General features: G+C 35.1%; 1 protein-coding gene across 1 annotated transcript in view; it reads left to right on the plus strand.

Annotated features, from left to right (window-relative positions):
- Positions 1-11,619: 11,619 nt before the first annotated feature.
- The window catches only part of LOC124352944, a 62,453-nt gene continuing 53,570 nt past the window's right edge, over positions 11,620-20,502 (plus strand). The window contains exon 1 of the mRNA XM_046802685.1: positions 11,620-11,972. The gene's annotated coding sequence lies outside the window, so the exon portion shown is untranslated. The remainder of the gene's footprint in view (positions 11,973-20,502) is intronic.

Raw genomic sequence — 20,502 nt, forward strand, 5'->3', positions numbered from 1 at the left:
ACCGATTGACTCTTGACTGGCGTGCCTGTGGCCGCGAATCTGGTGAAACGCGACGCTGGCGCAGACTGTCGGAGTGGTCTGCGGTCCAAGTCTGAGCTGGCCTGTCACGGAGATTGGGTCACTCAGCGGGAAGGTAACAGTTTTGTTTGACAGTTCAAGGTTAAGAGGAACAAGAGGAGAGTCAGTTTCAACGATACTATTGGTGACAATCGTAGTTTATAGACAAGCATTAGTCTATAATAAGTCCTACCCCGAAGCCCTGTTTTTTACTCCACCCATCTAGCAAAGTAAGCCTTGAAATATGTCTTGTATTATTAAAACCTTCGTATACTAGATGCTTTATCTTCCAGGTTTTTTTTTCTTTCCTCCGTTAATGTTTCTCTTTCCTTCTTATTCCACATTTAAGATTTGCTTAATTCGTTTCCTCTTTACTTTCCTTTTCTCCCCTTTTCAGCCGTTCTTATTTCCTTGTTTTCTACACGGGTGACTGGATTGGTTAACTTCATTCCTTAACAAAAACAGTTTCTTCTCAAAGTTCTATCATCCTTTTCCACTAGTTTTTTTTTTATGCTCTATCTCTTCTTAGCAATATATGATTGTTTTTTCGGTATTACGTTGTCCCTGGCTTATCGAATCGTCGTAGAGATTGTTTTCACTTGACAATCTGTAGTTTACGTGCCAACTAACATATTCCAAAACATTCATATGAATGGCTGCACAATTCTCAGCTAACTCTTTTCTACAATATCTGGGGTAATTGATTATTTCTTTCTCTCTGTGTATCTTGTTCTCAACTCCCATCTCCTTATTAATTTTTTTTGTTACTTTTTCCTTTGTAATTTTCCTTTTATATTAAAACTACTTATTCTAGTTACCGGAAATGCGAGTTGAATTTTGCAATAAATACAGGACTAGAGGCAGGGACAATGTTCGAGTCGAACAGCACAGAACGACAGCTTTCGAACACTTGCCGTCACAAGTTGGAATGGATTAATTAATAGGCTCCCTGAGGGCATCAAACAACTCAATGAAACAGAAAAATTCAAAATTCGACTAAAACAGTTTCTTGTGTCAAAGGCGTTTTACTCGACTGTTGAGTTCATGATGGGCCGCTGGGATGAAATCTTTTAAAATTAACAGCAACCACAAAATCCGGTTCTTATAAATACACGTATTGTATGCATTGTATGTATTTCCCTTGACAAACATAATTACCTGATGTAGTTATTTATTTTATTAGTTACGTTGATGCATGCCTTGCAATATTGTAACGGTTTCACTCAATAAAGATTATTATAATATGGGATTGAATGCGGTTTGTTGATTGAGGACAGTTTATTTTCCAAGATCGTTGAACAGGTATTGTTCGAGGACTTTAGCTGCGCGCGTGACCTTCAGTGTGTGGTGATAGGCGGGAGGGGAGACGGGGTAGTATTATCGCTGCGTCCCGAAAACATTCCCTGTGACTCATGTGTAAAACTCTCTTTTCAGGAATCTCATTGGCCCAAATAACTCTTCACACTCGCTAAAATGAGCCTGTTTTAGGACAGTGCTGATTGTGGTGGAATTAAATAATAAAATAATACCACATAATAGCAATAATAGGACTTATTCTTTTTTAAGTTGTTATAGTGTTGTTTAACGTGTTTTTGAAAATAACGTATTTCTCAGTACTAATCTGCAAATCGAAATCACGAGTTTAAAGTCGTTAAAGAGATGTTGCGCCTTCATTTCAGCGGCGAGCACTTAAACGCAACCCGCCACACAGATAGCGTTTATTTGTTGAAAGAGTAGTATTTGGGCCCTACGAGCACAGCTAAATTCCTCCAACTGTAAGCTGTAGCCTAATAATGGTTTTAAGGCTAATAAATGGATTGGTCTTTTAAGTACCATACTCTGACCACCTAGTTTAGCAGTCCTTAGAGTTCAGGTGAAATATAAGGAGTGATCACTTTTGCCAATTTCATTTTTATTTCAACCTATTTCAAGTGAGGAGGTTCTAACGAAATCTTCCTCTCGCAACTGATTAAAAACATACACACAATAAACTGGCATTACGAGAAACTGAGTGATATATGAAATATGTTGGTAGGGCTTCGATTACATATACGTCTACATTTCACCAAACTCTGATGTATTAGAAAAGTGAATAAGTGGCGTACCACTAACCTTTTTTACCTTTGGTTAGGTTTATATTATTTATCATGAATATTAAGCTAGGCATTATTTTACAGTCGAGATGTAAATTTAATAACAAGGATACAAAGTGTACAAACATTTAAACTTCTTAGAATTTCATCTTTTTAGAAAAATATACGGGTTAAATTTGAGTTGAAACAGATACACAATAAACAGAGCTTGATTTTAGGCGATTTTGTATGCAAAATGAGCCTATTTTTTGCGACGATGTAAGAAAATACTAAGTATCGTCTACTTATTCCGCTGGTAAGTTACCGAAAATGTCTGCATAACTTTACAGAAAAGTTTAAACTTGGTATAAAAGTAGATTTTACAAATATCTAAGCCAACTTCGTTGGCCATCTAGGTAGCCTACGTGATTCATTATGGCGTCCTTACGAACTTAAAAAATAAAAACTCCGTTATTTACAAACCTAGAGAAAAAAAAGTTTACTGGATTGTTTTAATAATACCACGGTTTCATAGATGACAACATCCATCTTTTCAAAATTCCAAATTTTGAATTGGCAAAACATTTCTGTCGAAATCGTTTCAAAGGGGGCGGTGGTGTGGCAATTTTTGTGAAAGCATTTTCAAAATTTGAACCTTTCAAAATTAACAACATGATTGAAATGAATTTTGAAGCCGAAGGCATAAAAATCACGTCAAACTGTTTGGGAAAAATAGCAGTCATCGGGTTATACAGATCACCCAATGGCTGTAGCAACTCCTTTTTTGAAAATTCTGAGCGACTTCTTAATGACCTGTTTTTTAAATTCTGTGAAGTTCCTAATAATGGGGAGACTTTACATTAATGTAATGAATCCCACCGACCCCCTAACCCAGCGGGCTTCGCGATGTTTTAAATTCTTTCAATCTAAATTGGTCCGTGGAATTCACCGACACGAGTGACCGGCTACGACGAGTACTGCCATCGACAATGTTTGTCACAAACATTCCTGACATCACAGTCTCTGTTTTGAACTCTGCAATCTCTGACCACTGTGCGCAGGGGGCCGTGATCCGTGGGTGCAAACTTGAAAGTCAAAATTCAAAATTTAAAATTGCAAGAGTGATTTGGCCCCAGAACATTCGCCACTTAAACCGATGTTTTGGAAGTGTCGATGGCATGTATGCGGCATTCAGTGATAGTTTTTCAACTATTATCTGGATGTTGCTTGTCCGTTCAGAAGGACCAAAGTCCAATCACGCACCTAAAAAAAGGCACGTGGTTGACAAAGGGAATTCTTGTATCTCGAGAAAAGCTTAAATTCTTTCACAAAATTTTCATTGGAACCCAAAACGAACATTTCAAATTTTTTTTTTCAGAAATTACCGAAGGATTTATAAAAAAAGTCATACGAGCTGCTAAAGCCTATGATGTTAATAAGGCCTTGGGTAACTGCGAAAACTTCTCGAAAACAGCTTGGAAAATCATAAAAGACTTTCTCGTGATACACACACCTGATAAAAAACAACAAAAGAAATCGCAATTAAAATTGAAGACAAAATTGTTGAAAACCGAGCTCAAGTGGCAGACGAATTTAATAAATACTTCTCTTCCGTAGCTACAGTGGGTTCGGCATTAACTGAACCTCGGTTTCACGGAGGAGATGCTGTTGTATCGGTTGCATCCATGGCCATGGCTCCCTGTGTGTGAAGGGGAGGTTGCACGAGTCATACAGGGACTCAACTCAAAAAAATCTTGTGACGCAAACGGGATGTCAGTGTGGCTACTCAAACACTGCTTCAGGCATATATTGAGACCACTCACAAAATTGATCAACTTTTCTTTTGAAAAAGGAACCTTCCCATCACTTTTGAAGACATCCAAAGTCATTCCGATCTTCAAACAGGACGATCCTTGCCTTGCAAGCAACTATCGTCCAATCTCAATTCTTCCCAGTCTTTCAGCAAAATTTTTGAAAAAATTTTCTATGAAAAGCTTGCAAGCTTTCTAGAAAATAACAATATCCTAAATCCGGAACAATTTGGATTTAGGAAAAAACAGATCCACAATAGACGCGGTGAACAATCTTTTGGACAATGTTGTCGATGGATTGGAAAGGACGAGAACATGTGCTCAGTATATTCCTCGACCTATCCAAAGCGTTTGACTGTGTGCATCAATGAAACACTTTTTGCTCCAGTTGGATAAATGCGGTGTTCGGGGTCTCTCGCACTTATGGCTCACTTCTTACCTCAAGGATCGAGACCAGTGCGTTGAGTATCGAACGTCATCTCAAACAAAATTAAAATGACCCATGGTGTCCCTCAGGGCTCCATCCTTGGGCCTCTTTTGTTCCTAGTTTACGTATGCAGACTGAATTCAGTGATCCAGCATGGAAAACTGGTTCAGTATGCTGACGACACAACTCTCTGTATCAAAAACAAATCAACTCAAGACCTGGAAATCACATCCTTCATGGAACTGAATGCATGCATTCAGTATTTGCTGAATTGAACCTGAAAACAAATCATTCAAAAACAAATGTCATGTGTTTTAGCCTCCGACAAAATGGATCACGAAGTTCAGCCTGCCGTGTTTGTGGATGATGTGCTTTTAGAGGAAACTAACTCCACAAAGTTTTCTGGGAATGTTCCTAGACAGAGGACTGACCTGGGCTGATCATGTTGACAATGTATGTGCTAGAGTGGCCTCAGGCATATATGCCTTGCGGCACCTGGCAAAGTTTCTGTTCCCCCAGAGTTCTGAAAATGGCATATTTCGGCCTGATTCATCCACACTTTGCGTATGGAGTGAGACTCTGGGGAGGTTGTGCCAAAAACAAAATGGAAAGAGTTTTCAAGCTCCAAAAAAAAAAGGCAATCAGAATCATTGCAAATTTAAATTACAGAGAGTCGTGTAGGGAATCTTTCAGGGAGTTAGAAATTGCTGACTTTGCCCTGCCTTTATGTTCTGGAGGTGATCATGTGCTGCAAATCAAAGTGTGATTTGGTTCGTGGCGGTAGCGTTCACCACTATGAGACGAGAGGCAGGGACAACTTCCGAACTCGGCAATACAGACTGACATTATCACAACATCTCCCTCAACAAGTTGGTGTCAGACTAATAAACAAGCTCCCTGAAAGTGTCAAACTTTCCGCCAATCAACATTAATTCAAAACTCGTCTTAAACGCCTTTTGGTGTCCAAGGCGTTTTATTCTGTCGATGAATTCATGGTCAGCCGCTGGGGATGTCTAAATCTAAATTTAACTTGGATCTGAAGTCAGTTTGAATGTGTTTTGAGTGAATGCATGAATTGTAAGTATGAATGTGTTTTGAACGTCTAAGCCTGTGGTTTATCTTACTTACTTCTGACTTTTGCAAATACAATGTCCATTGTCAAAATGCAATAAATAGATTGATTTGATTTGATTTGAATACCTATTCCTAGTGGGTATCAAAAAAATCCACCTACTTCTTCAGAATGAGTCGGAAGGACTGTTTTATTTATTAATTTTATTTCACGTTGGTTCATTTTATTGAAAATGCCTAAGAAGAATAGTGCGTCATACTCAATTGTCTACTCTTCGTTATTACGTTAGAAAGACGGTATCATTAGGGCATAAGACACTAATATTTATCTCCGATGTGGCCAATAAAACAGCAGAAACGAATTGGTATTCGAAATTACATGTTATTGAGGATTGAGTTACTGTAATTGATAGGCTGAGGATGGCGTCATACAATTGCTGGTCCAAATCTGTTGAAATTACACTTAATGTTGGATTTCCCTCAATGTCACGATAGAGACATTCTCTTTAGACTTCCTTATTTCTACAACAACCCGAAAGCTGTGTACTTTATCATTCATTTCTTCTTTGGACAAATTGTAAATCAATGCCTTATAATGAAATCAGGGGCACAAGCAACTTACCAATTGACATGTCCGGTGTCCGGCTGTTTAATATGCATCTACAACACAGCGAAAGTACAGGCATACCAATACTTTGAGCTATTTATTGCACATGCATTAACAATAAACTTTACTATACAAAACAATTATTGTATAAATATAATTAGTTATATTGTATATAAATTTGACAAGAGCATGAGATGATCAACATTGACCACGCCTTTAATAACAAAATTAAAGCAACGGATTAAAAATCCGGGAATTTTACGCCTGGTTTCGAATATTTAAAATTCTAAACAGAATAAAATGTTATTAAATCTTGAAATAAATCAATGCATTACAACTCAACCAACACTCGGGCCGAATAATTTCAGAATATTTAAATGTGACAGATTGCAACAATAGTTTTAGTAAGTTACAATTAAATACTTTTAACGTTAAAATACTTTCTCATCTGAGTAGCAAAAGAACATGCAAGAGACTAACGTTGTTACAAAAAAATAAATGAGTAGAAGAAATTTTCTCCCAGTTGGGTATCTACATCTACATTTAGCATGCCCGAAAAATGATGTGGTGAAACGAATAAAACAGTGAGTCATATCACTCTGTTAATATATAAAATAAAATATGTACAGTTGAGGTAATGTTTATACCGTGCCCTATCCGCGAAGTAGGATCTGATGTGTTGTTTGAATTAGCGGCTGATCAACTTCTAAAATTGATCAACTCTCAATTCTCTTATGCTCAGACTCTTTATTTTCCACAGTCCACTGATACCACTAAAACAAGGCTGAAAGTGCAAGAACAAAATTAGACCCAAAAAATTGAGATATTCAAAAATAAATTTTCATAAAAAATCATAATTTAAATTAAATTAGTGCTTCTTATGGTAAATTCGTTTTTTGGGGTTATTAATAAATAAAGGAAATAGCTAAACTTCAACTTCAAATTAGCCATAAAGGGTAATTATGACTTATTCTGCAACAAGTTTGCTGTATCGATCATTATCTAAAGTGTTCTCCAAGCAAGGAGAAAAATGATGATGGCGTCCTAAATTGATTAGTTTGTTCAGTAAGTAATGAGGCACGTTCTCAAGCACGTCTACCAATACCTTTAGTGAGAGATACGTATCATACTCATCGTGGGCGGACATTCAATTAATATGTTAAACATTGCTAATAAAGTTCTATTTTAGGACACATGCTCATGTTTACCTTCGATTCTTCTTTGGTGTCATCTTTGAATATTCATGACTTCTAAAGTAAATGTATTTGTGTTGTCGAGGCTAATTAACAGTGTATATTTCTTGCTAACCAGTTAGTACAAGTAGGATGACCTACTGCGAAGTAACGCTGTTGTAACCGATTACACAGAGTGAACATATCTCCAGATTCGAATGACATGCCATATTACATCATATTGTATTCTACTAATGTAACGTAAATTGTAAAATTGTTTTAGCAATTCTATTTTAAAAAGCTTGTATCGCTTATCGACATTAATTATGGACCAATTTACAATCAGAAACTACAAGCTAGAAACTTGTAAGTGTTGTAGATAGATGGATAAGGCACAAAAAAGGGAGTTTGCAAAGGAGGTTTCGCGTAGTTCTTAAGAAAGAGTAGATGTTTACATATTTACAAAAGGAACCAACATATTCTTCTCTGAATGTTGGGTAGTAGATTTCTCAAATGGGGAAAACAATTTCTTGAATCGGAACGTCGCCAAATGTTGAACGTAGAAAAAACTTAAAAGTATATTAAATAAACGTGAGTTGGGTTTCGTAATAAAAAATATAATTTTCAATTCATTGGCTCAAAATAAAAAAAAGATTTAAAAAAACTTCGTTGTTGGGAATGGTAGACATATGTACCTAAAATACAATAAAAATACCAAATGGTTTCTAAAAACTAAAATGTTATGTTGAGCCTATTCAGAATTGAATAATTCCAATGAAATAGACATTTTAAAATGTTTTAAAAATATTTTAATCGATTAGAATAACTGTCCTTTTGCCTGGATCACTCCAAAGGACATATCAAAATTTGATATGTATGAGTTAAAATTTACTAACATAATAAGCTTTACAGACTTCTTGACATAAATCATGAGTGTTTATAATCTGGTGTGTATTAAAACTGATCTAGTTTGTATGAATAATTCGGATCATATTGATAATTCATTGTTTTAAAAAGTTTCTCCCTCCTCTTGAAATACAGTTTATTTTTTACGGGCAAATGAGTCAGGGTAGTTGAGTTGAAAGAGTGTGAATGCCTGCAAGTGAATTAATTACAAAAGAAATCGCTTTTGTTCGCTAAGACGTTCACAAAAGTGGAATTGAAGTGAATTTAAAAACACAAGTGATCATAATTATTTTATACAGCAAATATTCTTAGTTAATTGTGGAAAAGGAGTTTTTCTAGTAATTAGCAAACAATACAGATTTGTTGACCTTGGTTAGAAGACGAACAAACAACTGAGCAAAGTTGTTTAGTTCTCTTATTCGACCCGCTTTTTAGGGCCACCCTCACTCCAGGTTTATGGCCGTCTAAGTGGCACATCAAACTGAGGTTAATGTCGGTTTATTATAGTTTACATTACGGCGTTAAATACCCGTTACCACGGTCTGTACTAATCTCGCTTATGTTGATTTAGAAACGGGGGAAATGTTTCAACTTATCCAAGTTACTCAGGTAATCTTTCTCTTGAAATTAAAACCTACTTATTACAAAATAGTTATGCAGGCATTTAATTAAGAAATACCAACAAAATGTGTTCATAAAGTGATAATTGCTTTCATTCCATATGGAAAATATATTCCTCACTTAGGTACGTTTGGCCTCATTAATACATCTTGATCAATTACACAGTTTCCAAATAAAATCTCTCATCACCTTTGAACAAATTTACTGTGATTGTATAGGCTGTGATTATGTACCGTAAACGGTTAACATCCAATAAAAAGATCAGACAAAATTTAAAAAATACTTACATTTTGTAAATAATTATAGAAATGAATATTATCAAGTTGAGATGCCATCTTATTTGAATATACAGTGTGGTATACAAGTCAGCTGTAAAATCAATTACTTGGTGCACTAATTGTCTATTGAACAAATGAAAGTATATAAATATAAATCTTAGAAATGTATGCACGGTTCAATAAACACACACTTTGTGAAGAGTAGTTTCTATCCTGTTGTTTTGATCAGTCTTATGATGTTGCGTCCACTGCTCAAATCTGTTGCCTCTTGGACCTTTGTGCTCGCGCGCTATCTTGCGGAAACAAAAGAAATAATACTTATAAAAGTATCAGAGAAAAGTATTAAAATATGATATTGAGTAAACTCTGAAATCAACCACAAGTATGCACAAGTTAAAAATATTACTTTAAACAGAATATCCAGTGTTTAGCGCTATTTATGTGTCACTGAACTGTAGTTTTAGCAAACAAAATGTCTACCGGCACAAATATGGATGCCAGATCTGTATTTCAAACGTAAAGCATGTTCTAAGCTAAAACCTTGCATCTATTGAACACTGATTTATACACAATGTCGTAAATATTTTTGGATTGTGATTGGATTCGTACCTTTAATTGTTCCATATAACAAATCTCGATATTAATAAATAAAAATAAAATTTTAGTATATCAAAGTTCCATTTATAAAAGTTTTAACTTTTCATTCGGAAAGTATCTGGGTGCTCCATTTTTCAACAAAATCAACTTTTCCTTATCTAACAGCAGACGCAATGATTATTATTGGACTATTCCATTTCTAAAATCGCTTCTTGAAGCATAATTATATATTTTAGCTCCACATCTGCTTACCCCTTTGCTAGTAAAACAAAGGCTAGGGTTCTAGTGACAAATAACTTATAGCTCACCTTCAGCTTGTACGAATGATAAGCCAAATATGGATAGGTGTTATGTATGAGAGAGGTTACGTGTTAGGATTACAGTTTCTGAAAAAGTGCCATTGATTATAAGTCCATTAGTTACCAATCCGAGGGTGTCACAGAGTTCTACGAAAAGGTCGAACCACAGAGATTCTGATCTTTGTTATTGATACCTGCTGAAATCATATTTCTAATGCCAAATTCCATGCACAATCTACCAGATGGATTTAAACAGTATTAAAAGATCCATAAAGTTTGATGGATGTCAAGTAGCACTATAACAAATATACTTTAACTGTGGAAGCGGCTGTACCAACAGTCGAGGACTGTTATTCGTAATCAAAGGATAAACAGATAAAGACTTCCGTTATCAGTCCATTTGTAAAAACACCGTTATAAACAACAGTGACCAACTTGTTCATCAGGAAAATAATACAAGAAATACTAAACATTTGGTAATCATCGTGGGACAGACCGTATTAAAAATATTTAAAAGAGCAATTGCTAATTAATTACTGAGTGCTTGTCATTCAATTCTGGTTCTTATCCTGCCTCCTCTTGTTCCATGATATCTAAAGCAAGGGTTTCTTTCTGTCCAAGACCATCTACTGGCGATGGTTGGATTGCTTACAAATTTGGGTGACCATTCAATTTAAAATTATTAGGACACGATGAAAAATCTCGAAAATGGGGGTCCTCAGGGTGGCAAGACTGACAAGGTATAACATTATACTGTTAGTAATTGACCAGTTAGAAACGACAATTTCAGGTTCCTCCTTTTGGGGGCAGACAGGTGCTTCGACGGACCAGACAGAAACTCGTGAAGGCTTCCAAAAGACACGAGTGGAATGAGAACATGTACATAAACTTTACTTGCTTCCATATAGATTCAAATTCCATCAGCAACTGGGATTCAATGACCAACCCTCACCTCACTGCGGAACGTGGTATCTGATGATGGAAAGACCTTAACCCTACCTCAGGATTAATGATGCTGTCATAGATTAAGTTAATTGAGTTGGCGCTAGTCTTTTGGAACTGGTCAGGTCAATGACCCTTGGCATATTTACGGATAAGGAATGTCTCGAGGACTGCAGGCAGAATGTGGTGCACACACACGACGGACTGGGTGAACCTGTCCCCATGGCTCTTACAGGACAGAGTAATGCGTCAATCAATAAAGTATGAAATGGATTTTTAATAAAGGAAGTAAATGCAAGTTAGTGTTTAAACCTGAGCCAGAGGTTTGTATGTGGTAAACTGGTACCATTCATTGCCAGTTCAAGTATGACTGTTCAGTTATTAATTTATTGAATTTGATGTATAAAAACATTGCATTTATACGAAGAGACTAGAAGGTAAATGATAGCGTACTACTGTACAACTACGAGATATCCTTAAAACTAAGAGATCACTGTAACATAGAGATGTTGAGCTGGTGTGAAGACAGCGGACAGAAATCTCAACGCAGCCGAAGATGCACTCTTGAGATGCCCATTAGTTTTGACAAGTGAAAAAAAAAAAACACTTGATGCGCTGCAGAGCTTGATTGAAAAACGAAAACAGCTGCTGTTGCGTGATTAATGTTCCAGCCCAGCTGTGACGTAACAGATGATAATCAGCTGTTCCAGCAGTGTCTATATCTGTATGTGACCCAGTCGTAGTCGCACTCAGTGACTGGATAGTGGATGCTGCTCGGAGCCCGCTGCTGACCTAGCCCCCCCTCTACCGCTCTAATCGCTCTCCTCTCGTTCTCTGCGCTCGCCAGTGCTCTCCGTGTGCTGTCGGCGTCTGCCGCGCGTCTGTCCGTGTGTCTGTATGTGATTGTTTACAAACACCAGCCTATCTATCAGCGCGTCTACCCAGAGTCAATAGTACTAAGTGGTCTGTGGTCTACGGTGTTTAGGTTATCCAACTGTTGGTGCCTGTTGGTGTGGTGTTGGTGAGGTGTCAAGTGCGACGTGATTCCCGCTTCTAGCGTCGGGTCGGGAGAACTTTGGAATTTAGGATAACAGTCATTACGTCCTTCAGACGTAAGTATAATTCTGACTTATACAGTACTGATAAGTCAAACTCTCATCTATTATCAACTATTGGTGTTTGAAATTTTACTTAGAAGGAATTCCAGCTTTAGTTTTACTGTTAAAAAAATCCACATTTACTGTCTAAATTTTAACTGAAGCAGATTATATAAACTAACGTAATACAGTACCTTCTAAATTGGTTATGTAAAAATCGAATAGAGAGAAAGAGGAGAGCAATGTTTAGAAACAACAAAACGTGTTTGTTTATGTACAGTTCACTATTTTGTTCCAAACAACACTGTATGAATATAGCTTTAATTAACTAAAATCCGATATTCATGTGGTACTCTTGTTAATGATTAGACAACAAATAATATACGCTCATTAATTAGTAGCCATTTTAACAAATAGCCTACTCTGACTAAATTAAGAACCCTGAATATTCTATTGTATAATAACGTTTTTAGAATTAAAAATGTTGATGCTCTGACTGTAATGGGATGTAATAAAAATAATAATTATACCAATTTAATTGATTTTAACTCGGGCCCTTTTATTATATGTTTATCTGATTCTAATTATCTCTAAACTCTTTTACAAAACAAATAAAGTCTTGTAGCAGATATTATTATCAATAACTGAAAAAAGAAAACAACTTAACAGTGTAGTTTAATACATTTTAAATCGGAATATATGAATAGTAATACCCCCCAAAAGTGCAGCAGATTGGATGCAATAATCGTTTACAGAGTTACACAGAAATGTCTGTTTCAAAAGAATAATTCGAGTAGTTTGCAGTCGGATGTTTATGAATCATCCATTAAATACCGATATGAAGATAAGATAAACAATCGAGTTTGCTCTAATCTCCTCTAAGTTCTAATCTCAATAGTTGGGAACATGTTTACAACGCTGACAAGAAGTTCGATTCGCGAACTATCGTTCCGAGATACGATTAAATCCAGTTGTTTATTAGTTAACACTGGTAAAAAATAGATTTGGTATCTGGACACTATTCTTGGTCAATTTTATCATATATACTGGCCAAACACTATAATAACAGGCTGAACTTTTCATTCAGCCAAAGATACTTTCCCAAAAAGTACTAAAAAATATAAAAATTATAATGTGCGCATAGGCTATGTCGATCTCATCTCATCTCGGGTTTAACATGCTAGTCTTCAGATTCAGGCACAATTTACTACTGTATTTAGAGATAAATTTTGCAAAGTTAGATCATATTAGAGGTTGACATTAGGTTGATCATCAAATTTTCGTAATATAAAAATTATTCCAGGTGCAAAACTCCTTATTTGAGAGATTAATGTGCTCTCTCTCTCTCTCTCTCTCTCTCTCTCTCTCTCTCTCTATATATATATATATATATATATATATATATATATATATAAAACCTAGTGACTGAACCACTGTATGGTTTACGTTTTACGTTTTCTAGGAAGTTAACATCGTAACTTAAGATAGCAAATTCAAGCTCTTTTTCAAACCAACTAATCTTACAACATATCTTCAACTAATGTGTGGGTAATTTACTGAAACAGGTAAATAACACATGTTTAGGCATCAGTCGATTGTGTTTTTATTCATTTGTTAGTCTACGTTGCGTCGTTTGCTTATTTGTAATTGTCAGTAAAGTTACTCAAGTTCAACTTTTATTTAATATGCAGGAAAAAAAATAATAAGCACGATCGAAAGAAATTTAATAAACCGTTCTGGGCTACAGCTTTTCTTATTATCGTAAAAAGTATACGTCAGGTGTTTGTGTATTTACTCTCTCATATTTGTATTAATCCACCACCATCATCACAAGTTTAAAAAGAGAAACTGGTGTTTCTTAAATACTAATGATAATAATATCTATTTGTGGATATATAAATGTTAGCAACGAACCAAAGCCATTCAATTTATTATTTCCACACGATGGGCTGTTGGTACGTAGCAAATATTTAATTAACAAGTTTGTTTACATCTTTTGAATGAGTAAACTCTTTGTATTGCTGGACCACGTGTAGAAAAATACTAGATAAGATTTTTGCAACACGATAAGCAGAGCCGTTCATAGAAGAGTTTGTACAGACAGAGGTTTCTGAAATGGAGTGAAACTCGATTCAGAGTTGACTGTTATCTATGTAATAGGCTCATCCCTCTATTGGAGGGCTTTGGGAAACTGAAATTGGGCAATTCAAAGGATTATGTAAACCCCTAATGTAAGCTTGGATTTACCTTGCATAAATGTTTACTTTTAGCCTAATGGGTGGACTGAATATTCACCCCACATGAGTGTTTATATGTCTGTATAACGCAATTAAAAGCCAGATTGAATCGCCAACTTAAAAAGTAGTGCTTATAAATAGTGCCTAGAACACTCAGCTGATGGTGAAAAAGTTTTTCAAGTAAATTTTCTCAATGGTGTTTATGATAAAAACCCACATTAATTAAATTTTCACTCGAGAGGCTGCTGAAATTTTATGTCTGTCTGTCTGTCAGTCTATGACATAGACTTAAGAATGAACTGGCTTAATAGACTTTATTTCTAAATAGGCAATACCATCCCATTTTAAATTAGGCTACATAAAGTAAGATGGGGATTGTGCTGTCTTCCCGATCACATACTCGTATAATGTTTTAATGTCAAATGATACGTTACTAGGATTTATAGATGAATTTACTGAATTCACTATTGTCCTATCATCATTTTCCAGGTTTCAGGTCTTTGAATCTTTCTTTTGGTTATTGTGTTAACATGAAGTTAGAGCTTCTTAGCCACTTTTTGCACATGGTATAATATTTATACTACTATAAATTGAGGCATTTCTTTACTGAAGATTTTGATTTTTACGAGATCCACTAATAACTACACATTACACTAAGTGTTCTACTGTAAAGTTAGAATCAGTGAAAGTTATCATTTTTTAATACAAGTTTGTCTCATGTGTAAACCCCAATCACCTCAAACACTTAAGTAAAACTTCGAAGTAAAATGAGTGTTAAGATGAAACAGAATGGCATGTCGTTGACAATAACCCGTTGCTATATTATAGTCGTTCAGGTAGTAATGTGACAGATTTATGAATGGCGCCTACTCGTGACGAAAAGTCAGAAGGCCAACCGCCAGTAGCCTACTCGAGGTTTCATTGAATAATTAGTTGAGAGATCAATTGATGTAAGTAGCCTCAATTGAGGACAAGACCGACAAGAGTGTGAGTGAAATTACTTTGGCGTTTGTCATGGGTAAGATTTCCGGCGTCATCATTTGCGTTTAAACGTGCCTAATGCAATTGACAATTTATTGGAAATAGTTTCCCAGGAAAACGCTTCTTCTAAATTTGAACGTGCGTTTCTTAGACAATGTTTGTTCATAGAGAAGAATGTTTTGATTTTGTGTAATTTACCTTCAGATTTACCTTTTATGTAATTTATCGTTTACGTAATTTACCTTTCGATACGCTGAATACATTTAAGCACGATGGTTACGTGGCTAAACCACGATTATAGTAATTATATTTTTTATATACGTTGTGTTTGAGCCTTCAATCCATTTTTTAAATGTGGCTAACGCTGTTCCCTATTGGTCTTCAAAATAACAGGTTAAACAGCCTGCCTTAAGAATATATCCTCCATGTAACTAAATAGACAAAGTGTTTTACTGTGTAGCTACTATGCATGGGGATACTACATGAAGTGGTTACTCATGATAACCATCACGCAGGGAGGAATGTTAGTAGTGGTTTCAGAACGTAACCTCCATGCAAATAAATAGTTTGAAGTGTGTTTTACTATGTAACTATTATGAAGTGGTTTCTCATGGTAACTACTGTATAAGTGAATGTTGGTCTAAATCCAGTTCACCTTCCTCTTAGTGCAGCGTCTGAAATATGACGCTGTTACAGTCTTGACTACCGGAGTCATGTTCGTCAAAAAAGTTTGATGACGAAAAAGCTCAAAATGAACTCCTTACATAGTTTCAACATCAGAGACACCCAAACTGCCAATGGCGCAGTGTAGCGGGTACGGCGGTTATCGCAAGATAACCAGATCAAGCAACGTCGAGCATGGCCGCTGCTTGGATGGGTGACCGCTGAGCGATCCTATCCTTGCAAGCGGCCCGCCTGCCCAGCCATTGGTGGTGGTTCGGAAGTCACCTTTAAGCCGTTGGTCCCCAGGTTAATTGTTAGAGAGGGCTTCTTAGCCCTAACTTCGCCTGGTAAAATAAGACATTCTTTACTTTTTTTTTTACTTTTTAACTACAATATAATATAGTGTAATCTAGGTGAAGAGGATTCTCATTCTCTAATCACGTGCATATTTATACGGAACTATATGTAGAATTGATTTCATAATGTAACCACTATGCATTGAAGTGGTTTTATTCAGAAACACACAAATTTATGTTATTAGAAACAAATGATAAAATAAAAATATAACATAAATATATTTTAATTTGTGCAACAAAGATTAAATGTGAAGTTAAGTTCAAAAGAACATTGTGAAATGAAACATTTTAACAGTATATGAAAGTTAGGGCTTCCCCATAGATTGATCTAAAAACTTCTTCTTCTTAAAGGGCAAATATACAAAAGATTAGAAAATAAAAATCATGAGTATGAACACGCCATCTCAAGGCTATATATCGTCGTATTAGTATGTCAAAACTCACCACTAATTAAAAAAAAGCACCGGCAAAATCACTTTAATTCAGGTAAAAGCGAACCAACACAAATACAACAGAGACACAAGAGAGGGCTACATTTCACGATGAGGTGTGTTTGTGACAGTCATGTTATCAATTTAAGGATAATGGCTTTTTGTTTATATCCCTCAAAATGTCCCACATTTTAATCGTTAATAGTTTGGTCATGCATTAGTCAATGCATTATTGTATTCTCTTTATAATCTTGTATGTGATTAGGTTGTTTTTATTAAAAAAATTAACAACACGAAATTAGTCTGAGCTACTAAAAGTAGTATTCAGTCACTGAAAGAGAATTTTTACGAGGTCTGAGTTTGGGTCAGTTTGAGCCTTAATACTATTTTAATGAAATATTATTACATGATCGATTAACACACTATTTTTAACACACCTTTTATTTCTTATAAATCTATAAAAGGTCGCTAATTTAATTTAGTTTTCATATCAATTCATTCATTGAAGGCATACAATTAATATGAATTTGAAACATGTTTTAAAATTTTGCCGAATATATGTGTGTAAATTGGTCATACATATGAATAGAGTTTTAGCGAAGCCAATCATTCGTGGGATTAAAAAAGGTTTACTTCTGTCTGGCTGTCTGCCTATCGCTCGAAATTTCGAAAAGAACGGACCTGCAGACTTTGCACGAAGCTTCATTTAAATATGAGAAACACTGAGTTCGATAATGATGCATGTCACACCATGGGTTTTGGCTGAGCGTTAGCGAATGTTTTTACGACTATTTGTTTTATGGGTAACCATGAAGGCAACAAGAATAAATAGCAGAATAAATAAATTTGTAAACAAACTCAACACACCTATATGAGATTTTAAAATGTGACATATTAACACGTGTAGCCTAACTATCCAAACATATCAGTATCATTTTGTAGCGACTCAGAGAGTAAAACGAAAAATAATAGAGTAGAAAGTAAATGTTAAGTCAAGGTGACAAGATTTGATTTCAGAGCAGTCTTTCCTTTAGTTCCCTCGGTAGCTCATCATAACTGTTATTAATGAACAAAAATGCGAGTGTATCATTTGGAAAGATATCGCAAGAAAGATTTTATCCATAGATTTTGAATGGAATCTAATTTCTACATTGACAAGAAGTTGTTCTATGATGTCCGAACATGGAATTTTGCTAAGCGTATTTTTTGTACATTTCTATTCTGCATGTCTGTTTATCTGGCCTCAGTATATTTCGAGAATGAAAAGAGTTATATATTTGAAATTTTCCGTGTAACCCCAGCGAAGCCTGTTACACAACACGTGGTGTGGCGTACCTTGTACATAAAAAAGGAACTGTGAGTTAAACATTTCTACTAACCATGTTTTTATCAGTTAAATTTGATGCCTCGTCATTACAAAATATGCTCATTGAAGACGATTGAAATAATACAAACTCATTAAAAGTTATCAATGGACAAAGTTCATTTCACTAATGGAGGAGTATTCGCCAGCAGAGCTTGCGAGCTTTCATGGCTCTTTGAGTTAACATCGTACTCGGCATTCGCTATAGATGAGAATTACATTTCCAAGTAATGTTATAAGGGTCATACGAGAGTTTTCCATCATGGAGTTTTACGAATGGCTGAATGCGCCTAGTTTGAGTTGATCCAGGGTTTGTGCACTGTTGTGAAACTAGAAGCAGGGATAACTTCCACATCGAACAGCACAGTTTATGGCAGTTGCCATAGATTGGGGTCAAGTTAATCAATAAGCTCCCTGGAGAAATCAACTAATTAATGACATTAACTCCTGTATCGCATAACACACTTCCTGGTGGCGTAGGTATATTTTGTTGTGTTTGTCAGCCGCTGATGTGAAGATCGCTAAGTACTAGACATTATTATTTTCAATTTAATTTTAGACAGTAGGTAACACTAATTTTTAACAAAAACAAAAAATTAATAAATCAAGGTTATACCTAATCATTAGAACTTTATGGTGTTATCTGCGAGTGGTATATTTCAAGTTTCAAACCTCAAACACAATTTTTTGGGAATCGAAAAACCTAAAAATATTCGTTACCTCTAGTCCTAAAACTTATAAGCTTTAAGAGATAAATTAGTGAGCGTTAAATATACGTCATCAGATGTCGATATTGACGTAAACATAATCAAAGTACAGTGTTTCAAATATAAGACACATTTTTAAAATGATAAAAATATAGATATTGCAGAATATGTATAGATAGCTGTTATTGTTTAACATATAAATGTAAACAATGTCAATGTTAAAATGTAACACGGAGATACCTATTTTAATAAAAATGCACCTTGAGTATTAAGAATGAAGTTTTCTTGTTTTCACCAGAGGACAAACAGATCGCCTTTTTCCAACGCGCTTTAGTAGCGCATAAAAGTTTATACATTATTTTGCCGTCTTTTATTTACATAACTTTTTTTATAAATATTTGTTTAAATAATAACACATTAAAAATGCCATGTTTTACAATATTGATATATACAATATAAATGCTAAATGTTTCCCTAGTTAGTTTTCATAATGTTCTCGTCTTTTTCTGAGGAGACAAGCAGTCAATTCGAATTCAGCACCCAAAATACACATAACCTCCTATTTCGTGAGATCATTCGTTAGCCTCCCTAGTTTTGATGGAGGTTACAATGGAAGGTACCAAAAGGGTTAAACATACCAAATTTTAATCTTACACGATAGTATTTTTACTAGCTTGACACTCTTAAAACCAGTCGTTGGACATGTTCATACATGTTAAATTATGGTCTGCTAACCATATGCATTTCCTTAAAGTGACTGGCAAAGGAAGGACTCTCTGTCTCTTTATCTAGTTGTCTGACTGTGATATAACTATCATATATATATATATATATATATATATATATATGTCTGACAGTCGGTTTTAAGTGTGTCAAGCTAAGGAAAATATGATATGAGAAAAAAATGATCATTTCATATTTTAAAACCCTTTAGGTGCTCTTCCATTTCGACCTCACAGAAACAAGCGCAACTGACGATTTGTTTCTTTGCAAACTGATGCAGTAAAAATTGGCTCCCTGTTGCGAGATTTTTAAATTCATGTGTAAGATTAGATATTTAAGTGCCTATATAATATTTAATGAACCTTGCAAATCAGTGCCAAGGTTTCATATACGTTAAATTGAATTTATTCTTAATTGCAAAACTCAAACTGTGTAATGTAGTGCTGATACAAGTAAATTGATAACTACTTGCAATAAAGTGACAGTAACTTAGATCACAGTGATTATTTGACATTTACCGGTCCAGATTTCACAGGTCAAAAGTTCAGTGAGAACTGAACAGTCAATTGACAGTTCACGAGTCAATTGAGTTAGTACAACCTCGCAGTTGGTCAACCCCTGCGCTCTGTGAACACAATCGCTGGTATCTCCCATACTGTTCATTTAATTACAAACAACCTCTCTGAATGGTATAATGAAATATACAATATTTACTTTCGGAAATAACTCGATGTACAATATTGGTAAGTTTTGTATATATTTTTTAACTACTTATTGTAGGTTGCGTCAACTTGGTTATATGTGCCTTTTTGGAGTTAACAGTTTAAGTCAATATTAATAGATTTAACGCATTTTGATTTAATAAGAAATAGAAAACAGTCGACCGGAAAAAAATTTGTAAAAATCAGAAAAATGAGATGTACACAAAAAAGTCATCATGTTTTACTACTAATGTACAAAGGGATGGATTAACTGAAAAATTAGTTATCGATGGATATTTTACTAAAATTTGGTTGTCAGAGTAGAATTACTAGTATTTTATTAATTCTTGAACTCTGAGAGAGGGTTACTTGTGGTCAAATCC

Source organism: Homalodisca vitripennis, chromosome 1, assembly GCF_021130785.1.
Source record: "Homalodisca vitripennis isolate AUS2020 chromosome 1, UT_GWSS_2.1, whole genome shotgun sequence".
Taxonomy (NCBI): Eukaryota; Metazoa; Arthropoda; class Insecta; order Hemiptera; family Cicadellidae; genus Homalodisca; species Homalodisca vitripennis.